Below are 25,360 nucleotides of genomic sequence, written 5' to 3' on the forward strand. Positions count from 1 at the left end.
TGCTCATGGTTTCCCTCTGATAACTCAGATTGGAGATGTATGAAGAAACCTGAGAGACATGGCATAGAAAATAGTTTAGTATTCCCATGTAGCTCCTGGTTCAATAATTATTAGACGTGTCTGAGTCCTTGAACTCTTCAGCCATGAACCATTTCCTGTCTCGGACTCCATGTGAGAGCAATATAACTTAACAGAGCCCAGAAGTTCTGAACCTGTGGGCCTTGATCCCTTTGGTAATCATATAGCAGATACCCTGAATATAGATATTTACATTCCAGTTCATAACAATAACACAATTAGAGTTATAAAGTAGCAATGAAATAAAATGGTTGGTGGTCACTACAACACAAAGAACTGTATTAAAGGGTCACAGCATTAGGACGGTTGAGAACCACTGACATAGCCCATGAACCTCAAATTTGCCAAGTGAATTGCCACTGTGTATATAATGCAACTGTGTATATAATGAAACCAGACAGAGAACATCTCCAAACCTTTGTCAAGGAAACATCTGCTAAAACTACTCTTGTCTTGGGCTGGAGAGATCTCTCAGCCGTTAAGAGCACTGGCTGCTCTTCCAGAGGTCCAAAGTTCAATTCCCAGCAACCACATGGTGGCTCACAACCATCTGTAATGAGATCTGATGCCCTCTTCTGGTGTGTCTGAAGGCAGCTATAGTGTACTCATATAAATAAAAAAAAAATAAAAAAAGTGAAAAAGACTACTTTTATCTTAAAAATTTCCCATTGAGGTATTGGCTGGAAAAGAATGTACCCACAAGGAACATGATGCTAAATGTAAGAAGCGTAGCTAGAAGTTATGTCCAACCCATCCTGTTCCTATATCAAAGAATGAGATGATTTATGCAAATGTTCAAGTGACTCATTATGCTCACTGACAATGCACTGCTGCGCTGTGTGCTATGTTGAAGGTATACGCTTTCCAGACTGGCCTACCTCCAAAATTTGCACTCCCATCACATAGCACATTGCCTCTGAGTTTATTAGGAAAGATGTACAACTCACCTGGCCAGAAACCATTACTCAGATTACAAATGCCTGGAAGAAAGGTAAATAGGAGTCTGTGTGATATTTTATTAAACCTCTCCATTTGCTTGCAATTTTCCCCCTGCTTCTTTTGTATACAAAGCCAAAATGATCTATTGGATCAGTGTTGTTATGGAGCAGTTCGTGCCTTGTGAAGCCCTGAGTATTTCTAAAGCACTGCAGTGTGCCCCAAAAGAGCACCCTAGACAGAAGGTGCGGCTTCTCCGAAGGCAGAATTCTAAAATACGAGATTCGTGTGTGCACGTACTGTGAGGTGTGCAATGCTTACATATGACAGATTTGCTGATCATGTCTGGGCATAGATAAAGACAAAATGGCAATTATCTGTGGCATTCCTTAGTGTTTCCTCTGTGCTCCGCGACTCTGGAGAGAAAGCCATTGAGGAGCAAAGGGCTGATGTTACAGTCTGACTAATTGAAAGTGACTTTGGGATGAACATCTAGAGGTGTGATAAGGCACTGAGGTTTCATCAAGTATATTGTTATGGGTATATACTTAAAATACACTTTTAAGAAAACATGCACTATATTATTTTACTGGCATCTAAATGAATCGAAGCTGAGAACAATCCACACTGTTAAAATGATTGAGCCAGAGAAGGGGGGATGCGGGAGAGGGTAAGTAGGTGGGCGGGGGAGCACCTTCTTAGAGGCAAAGAGGAGGGGAATGAGGTGGGGGGTTTGTGGAGGGAAGATGGGGAAGGGGGACAACATTTAAAGTGTAAATAAATAAAATAATTAATAAAAAAGAATTGCCATGCTAATTATAAACACCACATTAACTAAATGGAATAGTTTCCCCCTGTAGACATCACTATAAAGATTTTTTATGAAGATGGGTTTTGCAGAGGACTTTTTATGTATCATTTTATTTTTGGCAAATGTGGTGGATAGATTCAGTTGATCACAACTCTACTGCAGGAGTGTTATGACCTGTGAAAACTTCAAGACATATAGCCAGAAACATCTACTACGTTGAAGCAATCGCTGTTAGGATGTTTTTAATGTATCTGTAAGGAAATAGCTCTATGGTTGGTAGTTCCGGATTTAGTCTGTCTTCCTCACTATCAAACAGGGTCTTAGAGTGGGATTTGGGTGAGGGAACAGACAATGTTTTGCACAGACATTGCTCTTTGAATGGTAGCTTCTATTAAAACTGTTTTTAAAACCTCAGTTCATTTATATTCAATGGTCAAGCTACTTAATTAGACTGAGCGGTGATATTACACATTAAACTCCACTTCATCCATTGTCATAGTCTTTTTTTTTAATACAGAGCCTAAAGTATGTTCTGAAAGTATGATGTAGAAAAAAACAGGAAAGATGGTCTCTTACATCCCAGATTTCATAAAGGTAGAGTCACTGTCTGTCAGTTTAATGTAATTCCATCAAGTACAATGGGAACTGAACACAGGACCATCATTTGTATATATGCTAGATATATTTAATTATTTTCCTTTTAAAAATCACTAAGTTTTAAGTGATATAAAAAGACACAGACTGGAGAGCTGGCTCAGTGACTAAGATCCCTGGCTGCTGCTCCAGAGAATCTTGGTTCTATTTCCAGTGTCTGTATGATGGCTCACAACAATTTATAATTCCAGTTTCAAGAGATTGATGCCCTCTTCTGGCTCCTCTGGGCATCCTGCATGCACATGACTCACATACCCCCATCCACAAACTAAATCACCATCATTGTCATCTCCATCACTGTCGGAAGTTAGACCAAGTCTAGTCTATTTCATCCTTATTTAGTCAAAACACTCATAATAGTGCCATCAGTACTATATATAAGTGATTTTGTTCATAGAAGGATATTCAGGGCCATTGTTCCTGGGATATAAAAATAATAACACTATCCAATTTATTTTCTGCAGGTTAATAGTGTACCAAGAAGTCGAGACATGTAAACTAACAACTTCAATAAAACACACGATTCAGAAAAGAGTGTGCTTATGGCGTGAAGAAACATAAAGACATGTTGATGTTTTAGATCAGGAACATTTATCTTCATGTCAGGGGGACATCCCGAATAGAGATACACATGTAAGACTCTTTAAGAGACTAGAGGTTTTGTCAAAGAAGAGGGATGAGTCCCAGAGTTATATGCGCCCTTCACCATTCCCATAGGTGCAATAGTATTATCCTCAGTGCAGAAGCACCATAAAAAATGCAGGCATTGATTGAATACTCTGTGAGACCATGAGGGACCTGCCAACTTGGTTTCATTTTTAAAATGCATTTTAGTATATGATTAATACTATTGAAAAACAAAGAAAGCACAGAAAAACATAAATAAGAAAACACAGCTCACACAATGACTTTGGCATATTACTCCCAGGTAATCTTTTAGGAAAATCTTTATTTGGGAGGGGCTTTACTAAGAATATATGACAACTCATACAGTTTTGTACCTTTTGGTTTTATGTTAAAATATATCAAAGACCATTTCAGTTGGTTGAATATGACACTTCATTTGTTCCTTTTTATTTTTTTCTTTCCTTTTGTTGGATATTTTTTTATTTACATTTCAAATACTATCCCCTTTCCTGATTTCTCCTCCAGAAACCCCCTATTCCATCCCTCCTCCCCCTGCTTCTATGAGGGTGCGCCATCACCCACCCATTCCTACCTCCTGACCCTGGCATTTCCCTACATTGGTGCATCAAGCCTTCACAGGACCAAGGGCCTCTATGTTCCTTCCATTTTAAAATAGTTACTTGAGAAATCAAGTTTTGTGCAATGCATTTTCTGCATATCCATTCCCTTTCAACTCTTCCAAGTTATATATTCCTTCCCTACTAGCCCAATTTTGCATCTTTTTGTTTTGCTTATGAAACCCTTCAAGACCAAACCGTCCATGTGTTCTTATGCTTGAGGTGGTCAACATAACATTCTCAGAGAAAAGTGTCTCTCCTTCTCTCACAGGCTAACAATTGTCGATTGCTTCATGACTGGCATGGGATCATGCACCCAATTCCCTTCCATGCTGATATTTAATCTAGTTTGGGTTTGTGCAAGTCTTGTACATGATGTCACAAGTGCTGTGAATTCATTTCCTACCCACAGCTGCCCTTCTGTGTCCAGAAGATGCTTCCTTCTAGGCTCATACATTCTTTCTCTCTCCTCTTCCACAAAGATCTTTGAGCCTTGAGAGGAGGGCATGCCATACAGATGTCCCCATTAGGGATGAACATTCTAGAGTCTCTAATTTTTTTCACCTTGTTCAGTTGTGTATTTCTATGTTAATCACTATCCAGTGCAAACGGACATTTCTCAGATGGAAGTTGAGAGAGACTCTGATCTATGTGTCTAAGGATAAGTCATTAGGAATTTATTTAATATTGTGTCCATTTAGCAGCATGATAGAAGTAAGTTCTCAGTTAAGGGCCTATGACCTAGCTCTCCGAAAATGATTGGCTCAGTAATGGTGAGGCAGGGGTTTCCTCTTGTGGTGTGGGGCTTAAACTCATTTGTGAAGTAGTTGTTTATTTGTATAATATTCATGTCACTATTGTGAGAGTTGGTATGTCTGGTCAGGCCAGTCATTGCTATAGTTCTCAGGGTTCACAACTGGGCACGACTGATTTTTTTCTCTTACAGTAGTTTTCATTGCACTTCCCAGCATAAGTAGGGATGAGGCTTCCAGATGTGGGCCAGGAAGTTTCATTCTGTTCAAGTTTGTCGTACCTTCAGCAATAGGATCTTACTATCACGTTCTAGGAGGTATAGAAAAGCAACAGCAATAGCTTGTTGTACTTGGGGGTCTCATTGGCCAACAAATGTAAAAGAAGTAACCCATTCCTGGGACTGGGATTTTTATTTATTAGCTTGTAGTATCTAGCAGATACTATTGCTGTCCTATATGGTAACTCAGTTTTAACTCTGTCTGTTTACCTATCTACCTACCTATGTCATCTATCTACCTATCCATCTTCTTCATCACCACTATCTATCATCTATTTATCTACATGTCTTCTTCATCATTGTCTGTCTATCTGTCTGTCTGTCTGTCTGTCTGTCTGTCTGTCTATCTATCATCTAACATATCATCTGTCAACTGCTTCTAAAGTAGTAAATAGATCATATATATGGTCTACTAGCTACATCACTCAAGTACAGACCCAAATGACTCCACATCTCTTTTAAAGACTCTTTCTCAGACAGAAGGAGCTGAAGGGGTTTGGAATCCATAGAAAGAACAACAATATTCATCAACCAGACCCCTCAGAGCTCCAGGGCTTAAACCGCCAACCAAAGAGTGCAAAGAGAGACCCATGGCTCCAGCCACATGTGTAGCAAAGGATGGCATTGTCAGACAGTAATAAGACAAGAGGTCCTTGGCACTGGGATTGCTCTAATGTAGGGAAATGCCAGGGCAGGGAGGCAGGAGTGGGTGGGTGGGTGGGTGAGCACCCTCACAGAAGCAGGGAGAGGGATGATGGAAGGGGGTTCCAGAGGGGAAACCAGGAAAAGGGATAACATTTGAAATGTAAATAAATAAAATATCCAATAAAGATTCTTTCTCATCCATGTTCATTGCTGTTCAACTTACAATAGCCAGGGAGTGGAAACAACCTGGAGATACATCAACTGAAGAGCAGATACTGAAAATGTAGTGCATTCATATCACCAAGTAATGCTCAGCCATTGAGAAAAATGAAATCATGAAATTTGCAGGAAAGTGAATGGAACAGAATAATCATTCCAGGTAAAGTAATCCAGATCTGTAAAAACAAACATCATATGTTTTTGCCCATCTGTGGATGTCAGTTTTTAATCTTTAGATATGTGATTTTATCTGGAATATTCATAGAGGACAGGGAATGACTGAGGGGCCATGGTAGAGGGTTTTCAAGAAGGGAGGAATGAATGCATTGGTATAAAGGGTTAAAGGGCTAACTATGGAAGAGGAATGGTTAAAGTGAGGGGCTGGCTTCAACAGTAAGGTAGAGGATGGAATATGGAGGGGGAAAATAATAGTGAAGATCTTTAAAAAAGACATACAGAAATCTATAGACAACATGGCAAAATATATTGCTAATTCATTTTTAAAAATCAACATTTTAACTGGTTTCCATTTTGATATGGAAACAACATTTTATTAACACAGAGTTAGTTTTATAATTATTAATGTTTTCAATATTTTACACATTTGGCATCTTAAATAAAGACTGGTTCTTTGTGAGTTGCGTTTTTTTCCCTAAGAACTTAGACCATTCTTGTAGCTAGTCTTCTATGGTGATAAAACGGCAGGACCAAAAGCAACATGGGGAGATTTTACGACTTGCATGTTATACTCCACAACTGAGGGAAGTTGAGGTGGGAATTCAAGGCAAGGGCCTAGAGGCAGCAACTAATGCCAAGGCCTTGAGAAACAGTGACTACTGGCTTGCTTCCATGGCTTGCTCAGCCTTTTTTCTTATACCTCCCAAGACTGCCTTCCTACCATGGGGATGGCACCTCCCACATCAATCATTAATCAGGAAAATTCCTGACAGACTTACCTATGAAGACCCTTTCTCTATTGAGAGTCCTTCCCAAACGACACTAGTTTAGCACATGACAGTCTACAGCTTAAACACAACCGTCTATTTGGCTTAGTACATTGATTAGCTTTAGTGATACTTTATAAACATGAGATAATTGCTGTTGTATATTGTGAATTTATTTCATTTGTTATTTTGGGGATATTTTTCATCTCATAAAAACTAAAAGTTTACTTATTAAATACAACCATCTCAGAACTGTTTATTATAAAGCTGTTTCCACAGTGATCTGTTATACCACATCCGGTATACACAACTTTGAAAAACACTCATGCTTGTTGATAGAGGCCTTTGGTAGTTTTATCGCTCCATTTGTTCATCCTGACCACTTATCAAATATTTTGCTGATTTGCTTGCCTTTAATCTTTTTGAAATAGAGTCACTTTAGGGGTCCTAGACTAGGCTGTACCCTGTGATCCTTCTGTCTGCGATTCCTTAATGCTGAATTACAGGTGGTTGTCGCTACTCTGCCTGTTGATTTGTTGGGTGCTTTTTGTTTGTTTGTTTGTTTGTTTGCAGTGAAAATCATGCTTGTGTAAAACTGTCCTAATTCTGACCACTCCTTTCCCTATGAGCAATTGATTAAAATTGTTCTGAAATCATACATTAATTGGGGTGAACTGACATCAGCTCTCCTGATTCTTCTTCTCAATCATTAGCTATAGTGTCTGAGGGCTTGACTCTTCAAAATCTTTCAAAATTGATCTTGGCGTGCCATTATATATTCTGTTAGAACTTTAAAACCTATATTACAGTTTTGGTAGCTTCTGTAAAATGCTTTTTTCTCCCTCAGTATTTGAGTTGATTTGCATCGGTATGTTCGGACCCCCACAATCGTTTACCATGGCCAGCTGCACACAACTTTTCTCAGTTTTGTTTCACTAAAGTTACGTTGGGTGATAAGAATCACCTGTGGTAGACAGTCACACCATAGAAACTAAAACCTATTGCATATTAAGTCACCTTTCATCATTTTATACAAGTATAGAACACATTACAAGGCTTAAATCTCTATTGAGTTCTTTCTTTCTTTTTCTCTTTTTTTCTTTTCTTTCTTTTTTTGAGACAGAGTCTCACTATATATCTCCGGGTGGCCAGAAATTCTGTATTGATCAAGCTGGCTTCAAACCTGGAATTCTCTTGCCTTAGCTTCCCAATGCCTGAGATTATGGAATTTCATTAGCCCCCAGACCTGCTCCAAATATTTCATATAAATTATTTTGTATTTTATATAGTGGCATCAGGTAAATGTCATTTTTTGTTTGTTTATCTTTTAATTCCATTTCTTTTCTTTCTTATTTAATCATTCCTGACTTCTGGCAGAATTCTGAAAGGAAGAAATGAAATGGGGGATATTTAACTTGCCTTAAAACTTTAATGAAGTGGCTTTTAATGTTTTACCACTAAGTGTTTTGTAGTCAGATATGCATTTTTATCAAACTGTCACTGTCTCTGTTGACTATATTGTTAAAACCATCAGCTAATGAGTCTTGTCTTGTTTCTTTCAACTTATTACTGATTTTCCTCTTTCCTATTAGAATATGGGCTCAACAAAGCAGAAAGTGTTTGTTTTGTTTGTAATATTATTTTATTATGGTGCCTCTAAAATCTAGAAGAGTTTTTAATACATATTAGGTATTTGATATCTGTTGTATAAATAAACTATTTTAAGTAATTTTATTTGTTTCAGCTTTTTTTTAATGAATCACCACATACTTGGTTCATAATTAGAACATATTTATTTCCCTGGTCATTGTTGCTAGATTCAAAAATTAGGTATTATACCTCTCTCTCTCTCTCTCTCTCTCTCTCTCTCTCTTTCTGTTTTTTCTAAAGGCAATTCTTTGGAAGGGTTCTTTTCTATTTTTTCTTCTTTTTTTTTTTTTTGGAAGTTCTAAGCTTAAGTAGTCCTCCAACGTTTTGACTGTCTTCTACTTTTCTATGAGCTCCTTGGCAGCCACAGAATCCCATCTTCAAAGGACATTAAGGTTTTTCTTTCATATAATATCTTTCGATCATATCTTTTCCTTCCCCAACTCCTGCTAGCTCCCCCATCTCTCTACCCACCCAATATTATGTTCTTTCTCACTCTGCATATCTCTCTCTAAAACAAACAAACAAACAAAAAAACCCCAACAGACCAACCAATCAACCAACCAACCAAAAAACCCAAAACACAACAAAAGTACCCCCCCTAAAAGCCCCCCATGGAGTCTGTTTTGTACCCTGAGTTTTTATTTTCTTATCTCTCTTCTCTGACTCCTCAGGCATCCTTCTTATCAGGGTCATGGTGGTAACATTCCTCCCATTTGAATCATCTGGGATTCTCTTCTTGCTTCTGGATCCCTAAAATTTTCACATTCATGATCACAAGGATTATGTCACGGACATGTGAGGATAGAGTGTTATTATTTACCACAGTGGAGGAGGATTTGTATATTTCACATGTGTTGATTTTTAAAAATTATGAGTGGTTCCACTTACTCCTTTTATACTTATAGAGATAATAAATCATGTATTTTTCTCCTGTAATTTTTTTAAAGTTGCATGTAAAAATATAGCGTAAACTGTTTCCCATTCCAAAATGGCCATTCAGTGGTATTAAGTGGCCATCTGTGAATCAGGATTTGCTTGCAGATGTCCGAAGTCACATATATTCACTCCCTTATATAAAGTGGAGAGTGGAGTAAAATTTGTGTTTGTGCACATTTTTCCAAATACTTTGAAGCTGCTTCTAAATGACTTATAATTCCTAACACAATGTAAACATTATGTTGATACTTTTTATTCAAAGATATAGAACCCAAGGATGAGGAGAAATGATTCTTCCTACCTTTCAACACATCCTTCCCAAGCTCACTGTGGTCTCTCTTTTCATCTATCCCAGATGGGGTGATGCTATTGTAAAGTCTGCATCCTTCAACTTGGTTAGGCTATGGCATCTGGTTGTTTGGTCAAGCACCAATCTAGTCATTGCTATAAAGACATTCTATTATTAGTTGTTATTAACATGAACAACTAGAGGATTTTAAATGTTGCAGGCTACCTCTTACATTGAAGGTGGTTTTTTAAATGATCTTCTTTTTTTTTAAGATTTATTTATATGAGCACACTGTAGCTGTCGTGAGGGTGGTTTGTAACACATCAGTTTAAGGTGCAAGAGTAATGGTTGAAGATTGCTCACAGATTATGGAAGAATCTCCTCTGTGCAACATAAGAACTGTAATGGAATTTCAGGTGATCGTCTTGCGGAATTAAAACTCAAGGGAATGACAATGTGGTGCCAGGGAAATGTTAGTGGTGCCCCCCAAACCAGACAGGAGCTGATCTGATGCAACTCACGGAGGAATCTTTATTCTATTCCAGCTAGTTCACACCCCACCACACTCCAAGGCACTGCCATCACACAGGACGATTTGATTATGGAGGAGCTCTGCATATCTATGGGCAAGGCTTTATAGTAAGCAGCAATCAGAGAGTAAGTGTGCAAGCATCTAATTAGAAAGCTACTGTGACCTTTAACCTAATTGGCTGCTGCTGGAATTCATATCATAACCTTAATTTCTGTTCACTTCTGAATTGGTGGTCATTAGGCAGGGAGTGCGCTTGTAACTTTGGGGTGTAGGTTTGTTGAGAGAATAACCTGGAGACACTGGTCTTGTTGGGGATTAGTCTAGAGACTGCTAGGCTAGGGATTTGTTGGGTCACAACTTGGTAACTAATGCTAGATACCAGCCTGTTAATTTCCCAGAGTTCAAACTTAGGTCAGATTCTCTAAAATCAAGTCTGAACTTAAAAATTTGGCTTCTCAACATTGGCTCTTACCTGAGTTTTCTTCTGTGTAGATGTTGGAGTTACCAGTTCCCACAGCATCACAACTTTGTAAACTAATTTGGTAAAATCTCTCTCTCTCTCTCTCTCTCTCTCTCTCTCTCTCTCTCTCTTTCTCTCTCTTCCTCTCTCCTCTCTCCTGTCTCCCTCCCTTTCTCTTTCCTCTATCATCTTTATTTCTTCTCTCCCACCTCTCTCCATGTAGATACACATAAACAGAGAATAGATTTATTTTGTTCCTCTGAAGAATTCTAAGATTATTATTATCCCATAATATTTTTTGAGATGGGGGTCTTACTATGCAATATGGCGAGCTGGGAATTCACCATGTAGACTAGCTTTGAACTCACCGAGATTCACATGGCCCTCTTACTGAGTGTTGAGATTTAAGGTGTATACCACCACATCAGTCTTATTCCACAAGTTATCTGCAGAGCACAAAACCTGACTTAGTGGAATCTATAGACTTCTAGTCACAGAAAATGTATAGCTATCCAAAAGGAAAGCCGGTGTTAGAGGAGTTGAAGAGAAAGCATTCCAAACTTTGTTCATGACAATTGCTTTGCATACTCCGTTTTACCAAACTGATTATGTCAAATGCATATTAAATGATTTGAAAATTTCCCGTTGAGTTTAATATGGGAAATGTCAAGTCTGGTAAAGCTAAATGGTTAAGATCTGAAAGACAAACAGCTAGGAGCCTCTGGTAGAGGAGGGGGTCTCTTCAACCACACAGAAATTAAGTAATACAGAAGAGTGTTTTATTTCCGCAGTGAGACTCTCCTGGAGGAAACTAACTTCATTTGCAAGTGGTTATCCATTGGAAATAGCTTCTGATTATGGACAGGGGCATATGGTCACATCGAATCATATGGTCTCAGGTCCAGGACTCCCACCTGGTGCAGGCCCTGTGCATGCAGCTCCAGTCTTTAGGAGTTCATGGGAGCTTCAGTCTCATCGATTTAGAATACCTTGTCTGCCTGGTGTCCTCTACCCCCTCCCTGTCCTCTTCCAGGGAACTCCTCTTTCACAAAATTCCCAGAGCCCTGACTCAAGATGGAGATATCCTACTTAGTTAGGGCTGAGTGTTTTAAGGTCTCTCACTCTCTAAAAAATGTCTGACTATGTGTCTCCGTATTTGTTTCCATTGGCTGCAGGAGAAAGCTTCTCTGATGATATGGAGCAAGGCAGTGACATTTAAGTATGGCAGAATGTCATTAGGAGTCATGTTATTGCTTCTTTCTTTTAGGAGTATTTGGTTTTACCTTGGGTGTCTGGGTTGTTTAGTCTCAGGTTCTTGGTCACCCAAGTAGTGTGAGGTATGAATTCTATGTTGTGGACTGGGTCTTACGTCAAATCAGATATCAGTTGGCTACCACCATAAACTTTGTGCCATCATTGCTTTAGCATACCTTGCAGGTAGGACACCATTGTAGATCAGAGGGTTTGTGGCTGGGTTGGCGTTTAATTTATCTTTCCATACTGTATAGAGGACCTTCTCGTACCAAAGACCAAAGATGCTAACTGTATGGGCAAAGGTTCTATGTAGGCACCAGCTTGACTTCTTCACGTTCCATGAGTTGTGTAGGTATCGTTTTCAGCAATGGGCCTTGCCCTCAGTTTGTGGAAAGCAACCTACTGTCTTGGTAGGAAACTGGTTTATTTGGAGGTTCCCATGGGATACCTTTGGCCAACAACTCCATTCAATGTAATCGAACCTTGGTAAATGGAAGCTTCATTTGGTGATGAGAAATGTCTAATTGAGCTCTACCATGCCCAGCAGTAGATGGTCCACACAAATCAAACTCAACAACATCTTTGGATGTTTATTGTCTCATAATTGTTGTGTCAAGGCTTTTTCTTTTTAAATCCTATTTTTAATTTTTATTTTATTTATATATTTTAATTTTTTCTGTCTTTTTGTCCTAGAGGCTCTTTGCATATATTTTATGACATCCAATTTAGTGTTTGTGTGGGGTTCCTGAGTGTATGAATGAGTAGGTCTCTGAGTCTACATCTGTTTTTTTGTGGCTTTTCTTGGGCTCTTTTTCTTCTGTTTTTTGTTTGTTTGTTTTGTTTTCTTATGATTCCAATTTATTAGTTTTATCTTATTTTGTTTGACTATTATCCCCTAGAAGCTTGTTTTCTAATGAGCAACAAAAAAGGGGTAGACCCAGATGGCAGAGGAGTTGGGGAGGAACTGGGAGGAGTAGAGGGAGGGAAGACTATAATCAGGTTATATGAGAAAAAATAGATTACTTTCTCATAAAATATACCTTCTGTGAGATAATAATAAAATATAATAGGACAACACGAAAACCATCACACGGCAGTTGGAAAAGGCAAACCTGTTATGCTCAGTTCACAAGAACCCCAGGAGACCATCAGAGATCATAACGCCGATGCAAACACACGAGATCCTTTAACTGGAGTCCAAACCCAGGACACAACCTTCCCTGCTGCGCAGGTTAGGACTGTGACACCTGGGTCTAGGGGCTAGGGGTTTATATATGGGAGATGCATAAGCTGGGGCTCTCTAGCCTTGACGTTACATGATTGGATAGGGGTAAAGGAATGTTATCCTTCAAAACTGATAACGTTTGTTCAGACAGCAAGGCAGGACCATACATCTGGAAAGTGACCTTTTTTACCTGGGAAGAAATAATTCATTCCTTTATCAGAGACTAGTGCATTTTTATAAGCCAGCCACATCTGTCTGGGAACACTTACTTGCCTCTTTCCCATAGCTGAAGAGTAGAGGGCCTTATCATTTCAAGGACATTAATTTCAAAGACAGGAGACATCTGCACCAAGGGGAAATGCTGGCTGTATAACTCGGCTCTGGAACTAACACAGAAGGGACTGCTAGATTCAGTGCCAAGGGCTTACGTGGAGACAAGGGCAGGTTGCCTTTTGTCTTGGCACCAAAGGGCAAACACGTGACGAGCAGGCGGCCTGGGCGGGCTGTCTTTTGTCTCTTCAAACCAACAGAAGGAAAAGAGTCCCAAGAGAAGGCACAAGAACCAGAGACTCACTTGTCCACACATACAGTAGTCCTATAAAAATACTAAACAGGAAGTCATAATAATATTCAGAGCACTTGGTGCAGACCTGAATAAATTCTGTGCTTGCTGCTTCAGTCTCTGTATTCATATGAGCTTTTCCCTATTTACCCAGAATGCTTGTTCTCCTGGTGTCACCCATATCATCTGGCTATTACACTCTCTCCCACACCTTTTCTACAGGGTTCTGAGCTCCGAGGGGATGGATTTGATGGAGAAATCTGACTTAGAGCTGTCTCTTTCTCTGTGTTATATCTGGCTGTGCTTCTTTATTTGTTCCCTTCTGACGCAGGAAGAAGCCTCTCTTACCATAGCTGAACGAAGTATCAATCAGATCATACTTATCTATCTGGTCAGGATATATCATATGAAAAAGTGTATTTTCAGTAAAAGAGAAGAGAAGAGAAGAGAAGAGAGAGAGAGAGAGAGAGAGAGAGAGAGAGAGAGAGAGAGAGAGAGAGAGGGAGAGAGGAAAGAAGTCAGGGAGATGAAAGACAAAATGCTCTTTGGAGTTACTCTACCAGACGCACCCAGAGTCATGGAAATGGACAAGAATGAGTCTTCGGAGGCTAAGGAAACATTTAGAAGAACAGAAGTGTTAAGCAGAAAATCTAAGCAGAGATGGGCTATGAGAGGACAGAGAGATCAGAGGTGGGGTTCCGTGTGGACAGCAGTTTGAGGGAAGAAGAGATCCAGATATACACTGGCCTCAAGGAGTGAGATGAAAATGAGAGAAAGAGATAATAGAGAGTATTTTCTGTGTTGGCCCGAGTCGCTTGGGAGCGATGGCAGCCTTATGCTTTAGTAACAAGGGTGTTTTCCTATATTTACATTCAATACGCCATCTGTTGTATTCCTGTCTGCCTCATTAAGCAATCCCACCACAAACATGCTAGAGCAATTCCAATCATTCTACCCTTCTTCTAGTGGGAGAAGGAGAACCGTGACTGAGCAGGAATTTAATAGTGGAGTTGGATATGGTCCCCATTCTGATCCCCTGAGTCATTCTGGGAGACTGTGACCCTATATCGCCAATTGTGGATCACTGGTAATTTGTTAATGGCTCCTTCCTTGGATAGACTTGGTTAATGGTTATTTTGGAGTGGTTTAAGAGAAATGTCACAAGGGAAGCTAGAAGGCTAGCAAAAGGAAGAAGGAAATGGTGACGGGTTATGTACACTCCAATTTAATTGTAAAGGGTAAAATATTTTCCTATGTCATTTAACCAATAGGCAGAGTGTGGTAGGAAAGTAAACCAGAGCTCTAAATGCGGAAGTGAAAAGGCTTCTGAACCAACTTTCTCAAGTTAGTTCAAAGAGAAATGTTTACACTCGTCTGATAGATCTGCATAGGATGCTAGCAAGGTATAGAATTGCCATAAACCTTGGCACAAATTGGAACATTAGCGAGCTTCTTTTCATAGAATTCTTATGAAGAATTTTATGTTTTGTAAGAGTGAGGAAAGGAAGTCCTGAAGTCAAAACAAACTAGGGATTTCAGTGGTTCTGGAGAGACAGGACTGCTGCCCTTGCAGAGGACCAGAGTTCAGTTCCTACTACCCACACCAAGCAGCTTAAAACTACCTGTAATTCCAGCTCTGAGAGATCAGACAGCTCTTCTGGACTCTGTGGCAACCAGTACATGCATGCACATGCACATGTCACACACACACACACACACACACACACACACATACACACATACACACACACACACAATTATAAACATATAATGATGGCTTTCTAATCCAAAGACTTTTTTCAATGCAAAGACCCACAGTGAAGACAGGAATCCCACAGCACAGTCCTTTGGTTCTACATGTGTGAGAGAATGCACTGTCATGAAAGGCCTCCATCTCAGTATTTGTAGAAAGGAGGCCCAGTACGCGCTCATGAGACTAGAAGGATGTTTCAGAGACTTAGAAAATAATTCTGTGTGCTTTCCAGTGGCCAGGAGAATGAGACAGGAGGACGGTAGTTTAAGGCCAGCCTAGGTTAAATAGAAAGACTTTCTCAGATAACACCAAACAATAATAATAACAACCACCACCATCTTGATTGTGAGGCAATGCTGCTTAAAATTAGGCTGTTACTATACTTATATTGCTTCATTTACTTCTAAAAGAAAACCAAGAATGTATAATGTAAGGAGTAAGGGGAAGACAGTATATAGGTTTTTAAGTTTATATAATATGCAATATGTAATATTGTGTTTATATAAAAATGTAACAGGTTATATATGTAAGTCTCAAATGTTTTGGAAAATAAACTAGAGCATAGGGCATAATCCTCAGATAGTTATTTTGATCACAAATTGTCTTTGGTTCATTTAATTTTTCTCTTTTTAACTTGGTTATTTCGTCTCGAATGGTAGAAGGAAATCTTAAGCTATAGAAACCAACATCCCTCCAGAATTGTTGGCATTTTGGAGAGCTTTGTCTCTTTAAGGATTTGGTGTATTTGGATGTGATCTGAGTGTCCTTAGGGTCGACTGTGGTTAAAGACTAGGTTTTCAGTGGGGCTGCTGGAAGGTGATGGGTCTCAGGTCATCAGAGACACGAGGGAGTTTTCTGAAGACAGTTTGAGGGCTTGAGAATTAAGGATGGCTATTATGATATGTGCAAGGCTGATTTTTCCCAACTTTTCTGAGAAATCTTGGTTATCCACCCTTGCCCTCGAGGGCTTTCTTTCCCCGTTGCTATCCCCCCTGTGAGGTGGTAGCACTGAAGGCCAGCCCTCACACAGTCTATACTACGCTGTTTGAACTTTGAACCTCCATAAGTGTGAACTGAAGGAAACTCATTTCTTTCTAAGCAGTCTGTTTTATAGCTGTTCTGTGTTTGTGAGGAAAGCTGCCTCATACAGGCACCAATACTTTCTTTTATAAGCTTCACCATTTAAAATTTTGTCCTTTAAGCAGGCTGTAGTCTTTTTGTTGCTGCTGTCGATGGAAACCTCCAGATCACTCTAAAGAGTGGTACATTTCCTGGACTGAAACAGAAAACCAGACCTCATTACTTTCCCTGCTGCTTAATATCTTAGTTTCACATCAACAGAGAATGGTGATAAATAAATAAGTAAATAAAATAACCAGGAAACGAAGCACAAAGTATCTATCTATCTGTCTGGGCAAATAATGAATTAGGCTCTATTTTCGACAGACAGATGGCATTGTGAATCCTAATACTTTCTAGGTTGCCTTCTGTGTGCCATTTTCGAGGGGGAAAAAAAAATAAAGGAAAAACTCCAAGATCCTTTCTACACTTTGCAGCAGCAGCAGGGTGTGAAATAATTCTTCCTTTCAGTCTGCTCAACTTGCACTTGATTAGTCTATCAAGCTATATAAAGAGCACACACAAAAAAAGCATCCTTTAAGTGTACTGGCTGTCACATCCCAGACTGGGAAAGGGCACTAGCAGGCTCGCTCAAGGATATAACATTGCCCTTTGTCTTAATTAGCAGCTGGAAGATTGCAAGCCATAAGAAATGGGGTGACAGAGGAAATGAGAGCTGCTCACCTGCAGCCAGCAGTGTTAGAAACAGTTATTTTGTCTCCCTACGAACCCTCCATAGACACAATAGAGAAGGAATAATCTGATTTCAAAGTCTGAGAGAGAACGCAGGAAGTGGAAATGTAGTGTCTCCGGTAAGTCAGAGGCTCTTTTCTCAAACCAGCAGCGCATTCTCCACCCGGTACATCCTACTTTATCTGCAGCCACAGTTTAATTGCTTAATTAGTCAGAGTTTATTTTTAAAGAGAGCAAGTTCTGCCTCTGACCTTTAAAAGCCTAAGGCACGGCAGATATATAGGCGACACAGTTCTTTTCTTTTTAATTATTATTATTGATGTTGAAAGTTTTGTATAGAAACAAACTGGACTCTGTGATGTCCAAAGGTTGGTGGATTCACGACACTAAACCACAAGGTAGAATTACGAAAAACACCACTGTGTATTTAAGAGGAATCTAGGGAGCACCTTTTGTTTGACAGGGTTATATATGGCATTCGTTTCTAAGAATGGCAGTCAGATTTAACAAAAACAACAAACAAAATAAAGTGAAACAAACCCAAATCCAGGATAGGATGCAGTTAAGCAAAAAATCCAGGTTTTAGGATGTTATGTGCAAACTACACCACAGACATGTTTATATCAGCAATGAATTTTTTTTGTTACCCACAATTCATATTTAAAAAAATGATTTGCACAGAAAGGAATGGACATCATAATGGCATTTTCCATACATGTATGACATGGTATTTGATCTTATTCCTCATTCCCTTCCCTGCCCATCCATTGTCGTGAGCCCTTTATATTGGTCTGCTTCTATCAAATGGCCTTTCCTCTGCTTTCGTTTTACCTGTAATCCATTACACTCTCAGTCCCTTGCTATGCTTGTTTTTAAAGTACTCATTCCTTCCTCTGTGTGTGTGTGTGTGTGTGTGTGTGTGTGTGTGTGTGTGTGTGTGTGTGTGTATAAGAGAAGGGGGGAGGGGGGAGATAGAGAGGATATAGTATTTGTCTGTCTATATTGACTTTATTTTGCTTAATCATCTTCAGTTCTATTCATTTTCTTCAATTGCCTGCACTTGATTCTTTTTTTGAGTCTGAATAAAATTCTTTTTGTATACGTACCACATGTCGTTTATCCATTCACATATTGATGGAACACTGTTTCTGTTTCTTAACTGCTGAGAATAGTGCAGCGGTAAACGTGGATGTACACGTATCTCAATGGCATGTCAGCTTAAGATCCTTCAGGGTTATGCCCACGGGTAGACTATCTGCATCAGATGAAAATTCTATTCTTAGCTTTTTGAGGACCATCTACATTGCCTTCTATTCTGGTGACACCAGTCTGCATTCCTGCCAGTGGTGTATAATCATTCGCTTTCTTCACAGCCTTACCAGAGTTTGATGCTTGTTGGATCCATTATAGTTGTGCTGATTGGGATGACAAAGACAACTATGAAGAAGGACCAAGCTTGCATGAAAAACAGGCATTGGATACTAAATAAAGAAGCAACGTGTGTGAAGGGAAGACGGCTGGATGAGGCTAGAGGTCACAAATGCTCGCTGGTTTTAGACTCAAGTCTCCAGGTGTTGCTATCTAAGCTTTCAGGTGATAGTCACGCCACTGGGTGTTCCTTTGTGAAGCTGGGTATAAAATGGTAGTTATATCTATGGGCAGTGTTTGTTTTGTTGGTCAAGTCATGAACAGTTTTCTTGCCTTTGAGCTGGCCTTGAGGAGGAAGAGTTACGGATGTTGGTTCTGGAAGTGGGAAGTCATTCATGGGTCCAGTCACAGTTGCTAGTGATATCTGTGTGGTTATTCAGGAGCCCAGTTCTGAATGCTGGCCCTGCCCCCAACAGTCTTCTGTAAGCCAGGATCACAAATCACTGTCTCATTTTCCTAGGGTTATGTGAGCCGTACCTCTGTGCAGTCCTCAGTATTTATGCATGGCTTTTGAAACCATGTATCCTGTAGCCATGTCTCTACCTCAATGAATCCTACAAGGTTTTAATTCAGATTTTTTTCTTCATAGATTGAAATTTGCTAACTGTATTTCTGTGTATAGTCCCATAACACTTGTTCTGAGTTTCCTGAAAGTTCAGGTCAAAGAAATTCTTTAGCCACTGGGCTGCCAAGTCACAAAGGTCTTTCTTAAAAATCTAGTATCTATTTATTTTTGTTAATGTTTTGCTGTTTTGTTTTCTCAATGGGGTCTTGCTTTGTAGGTCAGGCTGACCTTGAATGCATGGTGATACTCATGCTTCCTAAGGATTGTGATTACAGGCATGAGACACCACCCCTCTCTATCTACCTTTCTTAAACATTTTTAAAGATTTTATTATGTATACAGATCTTTTGCTTGCATGCATATTTGTGCAACATAGGCATTTAGTGTCCATAGAGGCCAGAAGAGGGTGTTGGATTGATCTTGGGAACTATAGTTATAGACAAGTGTTTGCTACCACGTAGGTGGTGAGAACAGAACCTGATCCTCTGGATAAGAAGCCAGAACTCTTAATCACTGAGTCATTTCTACAGCACCTGTCTCTTATACTCTGAAATACTGTAAAGATTTTGAATAAAAATTTTCAGAATTTGCAGGTGTGTATTAGTATTGCACATGTGTACTAGGTAACTATTTCAATTAATTACCCTGTAATAATAATGATGTTGATATTTTCTGAACATTTTTGCGGACCTGTCCATTTAATTGTTAATACAATCCCATTAGGAATGTGTTCTGTGAGACAGCGATTTAATTGGTACATACTCTTTAACAGATCATCCCAAAAATGTGAGTCATTCACAGCAATTCTGTTGCTTGTCAGTCTGAGTTGATTTGCTGGCATTTCCAGGAATCCTGAACTTGGCGAGGTTGATTGAGTTCAACTGAGGGTGGAGTATCCATGGGGACCTCACTCACCTGTTAACTTATTGATTGTCATCTGGAAATACCTCTCTAATCCTGGCCTCTTACCCTGCCGCAGCTAGACAGTAACTTTATGGTACAGAGATCTGGTTTAAAGAGGGGGAAATTGAATCTCTTTACTCTCTGGGCTCAGAGTTTGCACGATGTCACACATCTTGCATTCTGTTTGTCCAAGTAATACATACACTCCATCCATATTCAGTGTGGGAAATGGCTACAGGAGGGTATATATTTAGGGAGGAATTCTTCATTGGAGGCCATTCTGAAATATTATTCTATGAAGTTGTCTAAACAAGGACAAAGGGTACTACAGTGACTTGCATTATAATCTACTATTTTTTAAGAATTGGGTCTTAGTTCCACAGAAGCCACTTATACCTGCCACAGGCAAAGGTGATCATCTTAGTAATATTACCATCCATCCAAGAAACTTCATTGAAAAATAATATTTATGTAGGTAATGAAGCGCATTCATATTTTTGTTTGTTTTTGTCTTTTGAGGTACTGTTTGGAACAGCCCTGGTTGTCCTAGAACTTACTTTGTAGACCAGGCTGGCTTTAAACTCACAGAAACCCACCTGCTTCTGCCTCTTGAATGCTGGGATTAAAGGTGTGTGCCACCAGCGCCTGGCTCCATTTAGCTTTATTTCCCCCCCAAATTTTAATATATTTTAATTTTTTAACCATTTCATACATATATTTTGATACCCCCTCCTTTCTGTCTTCCTTAAGACTCTCCCTCCCTAACACCTTGATGTCCTTTAAAAAAAATAACTTGCTGGGTCCAGTTAGCACTTCTTGGACGCTGCTGGGTATGGGACCATCAACGGAACATGAGCAAGCTACCAGAGACCATGCTCCCGATGAAAACTGGCTCTCACTAACTGCCAATGGTTCTACATGAGAGGTGGGGCCTTGTGAGCCCCTGCCCTGTCCACAGTGGAATTTGTTTTAAAAACCATCTTACAAGTGTTTTTGGAACTGTTGTTTTTACCTTTAGAGAGAGAAGGGGTAATGGAAGTGAGGAGGAATCTGTTGCATCCATTCTGTTCAGAATGAGCTGACTGAGAGGGCAAGTGGTGGAAGGAAGTCTGTCCTCTACTCAGAAAATTAAAACGTCTAACCCAAAGTTATGGACAATTCTAAGAAAAGAACCATATCAGTGTTCTTAGCTCGTCTCCGGTGGGGTTAGGTGCACATCGTGAGACATGAATACATTATGGAAAATGATTTCTCCAAGCAAATAAAGATTTAATATCTTAGAAAATTAGGTTACTGACAAGAATGTCAGATCAGACAGATGCAATAGCATTTCTTAACATATTGGGAAAAGTGTTGGAATATTTAATGCAACCTGGAAGCATTGTTCACTGGTCTAGTGGACTCTTTCAGGCTGAGGAGAAAACCAATTCATACAATTTAATCTACGACACGTTATCAAGTGCTCTAAAGCTCACCTATCTTTTCCTTTTCCAGCATTAAAAAACTAGTTTTATTTTGATGGGTCACTGGTTATTTACAAATTGCTTTTCTCCACGTGATGTGACATATGCTTGTGGTTCTGCTTAGATTTGCATGCTAAGGAATATGCCAAAAACTGAGACAGGTTCTACAGGAATCAGAGAAGGTGAAAACTTCTATATCTAAATGAAAATGTCAACATTTGGGATAATTAAAAAATTTCTTAGTTTGAGGAAAATACATAGTATATATTCACGACTCACGTCTTAGAAGCTTCATATAAGTATATGTACTATGTGCTTTCTCTCTCTCTCTCTCTCTCTCTCTCTCTCTCTCTCTGTGTGTGTGTGTGTGTGTGTGTGTGTGTGTGTGTGTGTGTGTGTACAAATGTGTTTGTTCCGAGAATAAAATGTAAGAACTCGGGTTGGGGATTTAGCTCAGTGGTAGAGCGCTTGCCTAGCAAGCACAAGGCCCTGGGTTCGGTCCCCAGCTCCGAAAAAAAAAAGAACAAAAAAATATGTAAGAACTCTCAGGAAGTACATTCCTTCCATCATTATGACTCCAAAGCTTTAGAACTTGTCCAAATATCTTTGCTTAGCCCCATTTCTGTCTCATATGATGGGTATACCCATGACCTCGCCTTCATATTATGGTGGGGTACTTTTGTTCTTCCATAGATTTAAAGTTGCTGTCACTGGTGAGGAAGATTATAGTCCTCATTATGATATTTCACACTGGACAGTGATTGATGGAGAAAAGGTAGACAAAATGATAGCGTTGGTTTTCCTAATATTAGCATGATAAATAAGGATGGGTTATAACAGAATACAGTGAATAGCACCATTTTTTTCTCAGACTGTCTTAGGAATCCATGCCCCTGTGAAAAAGCCCAGAACGCTTCAGTGGACTGGTAGAGCTGATAAACCACGTCCCTGTAGGAGTGGCATGGTAAATTGAACTCCCTATTTTTGTGGGTTGGAGGAGGTAGTTCTGAGACACCTTGAGTCTGTCTCAATATGTTGTTATAAAAAACATGACCAAGCATAAAACCCTCAAACCTAAGTAAAGAGCGGAGTCCATGTGCTTTGAAGGAAGTGCAGGTGAGTTCATCAACACAAGGGATTTAATGAAATCACTACACACCCTTAAATCAGACGGCACTCACATTCGCAATCAACGCCTACCCGACCAATTATATTTGAAATAGTGTGCTTGGCATTAGAGATTCAGGGCTGAAAAAGACAAGGCGTGATCTACATGCATGGAGTTTGCAGACCTTGCCGTCATCTGTTTAATGGGCAATAAGTACAACCCCAGATCAGTGAGTGGTAATTTTCCATGACATGATTTTTAGTGATGTAGTTATAATCTTTGTGATCTACATGCAAAGAAAACTTTTAGGTTTCAGGCACATGCTCTATGGCTTGTTAGAGCTTCCATGCAAACAGGTATTTTGGGCGAAATGTTTTGAAGGGACAAGTTCGTGAATAAATGGTCATTTATTTGCCCATATTTCCATGAGCTTGGCATGTGTTTGAGCTTATTTTTGTGTACTTGCGTGACCAGTGCTTACTCCATTGGAAATGTGAATTTGTAAACTTTATGTCAACCATGTAACTTTTCTTTTCTCAACATCTTTGTACCCTCTCTTACTGATGTTTTCTCATGTATCCTTATCAGAGGGGTGGAAGACACATCTAAAAGCTTTCTCCTACTATTATACAAAAAAGTTACAACATTTAGCTTATACAGATGGTGTTAGCGTATAATCGTGCAGCAGTCAGTGTCCAGGGAAAGGGACAGACAGTAATTGTAGCATACGTAGTGATTCCGAGCAATCGGGGTGCCACTCTCCATCCTTCCAAGCTGGGGGTAAAAGGTCTGCTTCCGTTTGTGACCCTTGTGTTCAGGCAGACAGGGTTGTTTTAGGTGTTCCAATTTTCATTAAGCATTCACTGTTTTTTCCAGTCACGGTTGCTATCACAGCTAACAATGGCATCGATGACAGTTGTCACGTGCTATTTTCCATGACACACACATTTATTATACTAAACCCTTTTGCTTTCTTGTCTGACCAGATAGTTTTGAGAGGCAGGTAGTGTAGCTGTCCCTTTTCAGATAAAGGAAGTGAAATGTATTTAAAAGACTTGAACAAACGTACAAGATTAAAAAGAATAGCCAGGGTTCAAGGCAGGTCTGTGTGAAAAAAAAAAAAATCTCAGAACCCTCACCTTGATTCTCCCCCTTAGGTAAAACAATGGGAGAAATTAAGAGTGAATAAACCATGTGTGTGAAAACACCAAACACGTATCATTTACATAGCGATAGGCTTCAGCACACACGTGAATTATATAAAATATGATTATTCATTCTTTGTATTAGCTATATATAACCAGAAGATAGATTTTATTCTTACTGGCATTGAGGAAAAAGGAGCTTCTAAAGTCAAAGTGAAATCTAAATTATCAACCAATTTCAAAAGTCAGCAGGACCCTGACACTAACCTACACAAAGATAATACAAAAAAAGTGCAAAATTTCTGTCAACATCCTAATGAACACAGATGTAAATGACTGCATTAGATCTGTGGTAAGTTAGAGCCAGGAGATGGTTCTGTAGGGAAAGCACTTGCTTCACAATCCCAAAAAATATCTGGGTTCGAATCCCCAGAACCCATGTAAATGCAAGTAAGGTAGGTCCATGTATGTATATGCATACACCAAATAAGTAAAACATTAAAATAAATCCCTTTTCAGAGTTGAACCAAGAGAAATGAAAAGAAGAAAATGAGAGTGGGGTTGAGGTAAGATGGCGGCTAAGGTGGCAAAACTGGTGGCTGGAGTGAGCGAGCAACCAGCTTGCCTGCCCCAAGCTCTGCAAACTGGGGCCTCGCCCTGGTGGTCTGGCCTTGGGGTGCACCTGCTCTCAAGCTACACCAACTCCCTGTTGCTTCCTAGAAACATGGTTGTTTGTTGGAGTTGATCTCAGTGAGGATGTCTTTTCTGTTAACGTCAAGTTCAGGTTACCCTCCCAACCTTTCAGCCCAGAGCAAAGTTGTTACCTTTCACATTCTGTCCCGTATACCTTTCCCGGTACCCCGCACCAGCAGGTAATCACAGTTCCTCTTCTGTTGCTCTCCTCACATTGAAGTTAGTCAGGCATCACAGCTTTTACAACAACAGCAGCTTCGAAGACGACCTTCCTTGCTTTCAGAATGTCACCCAGGTTCTGACAGGCCTCAAGAAAGAAGAACTGGATACGAACAATTACACTCAGGACCCTCACCGGTGGATCACGATTTCTTGGAGTCCAAGTGTCCATGCCTGGAGCCAGTTCCTGATGCCCACTTCCATCGTGTTAGTGCTGCGGTTTTACATTTAGTTCACACGCTGCCAGAAGGGTCAAGGTCGTCTGCAGATGGAGCATTTGGAGGCAAACATTAAGTTCTATCCTCTCCTTTGGCTGGGCAACCATGTGGAGATGATCAAAACGCTTCGCCTTCAAAGCTTTCAAAGGAAGAGTTAATACAGAGTATGGATGGGGTAGACGAAGAGATTGCAAGAGTAGAGCAGTAGGTCCTTACATTGAAAAAGAAACAAGTAAGTGTGGCACTCCCTGGTTAACATAGTCCGTGCTCTAGAAGATGCTATGAGAAGCCTTTCATGTGCCTTAAGTTCTGTTTACTCTTCACTGCTGGTCGTTTCTTTAGTTTCGTTCCTTCATTTCTCCTGCTGTCCTATACTGTACAGTATTATAAGATACGATGATACTGCATTGCAGTCCTCAACCTTCCTAACGCTGTCACCTTTTAATACAATCCCCCATGTTGTGGTAACCCCCAACTATAACATCGTTTTTTGTTGCTATTCATAACTGTAATTTTGCTACTATAGTGAACCATAGTGCAAATATCTGTGTTTTCTGTTGGTCTTAGGCGATCCCTGGGTCCTG

The 25,360-nt window shown here is 39.7% G+C and overlaps 1 pseudogene; it reads left to right on the top strand.

The window, feature by feature from the left end:
- Positions 1-1,154: 1,154 nt before the first annotated feature.
- LOC116914320 lies at positions 1,155-25,032 on the top strand (annotated as a pseudogene).
- Positions 25,033-25,360: the final 328 nt, after the last annotated feature.

Source organism: Rattus rattus, chromosome 13 (assembly GCF_011064425.1).
Source record: "Rattus rattus isolate New Zealand chromosome 13, Rrattus_CSIRO_v1, whole genome shotgun sequence".
NCBI classification, from domain to species: domain Eukaryota; kingdom Metazoa; phylum Chordata; class Mammalia; order Rodentia; family Muridae; genus Rattus; species Rattus rattus.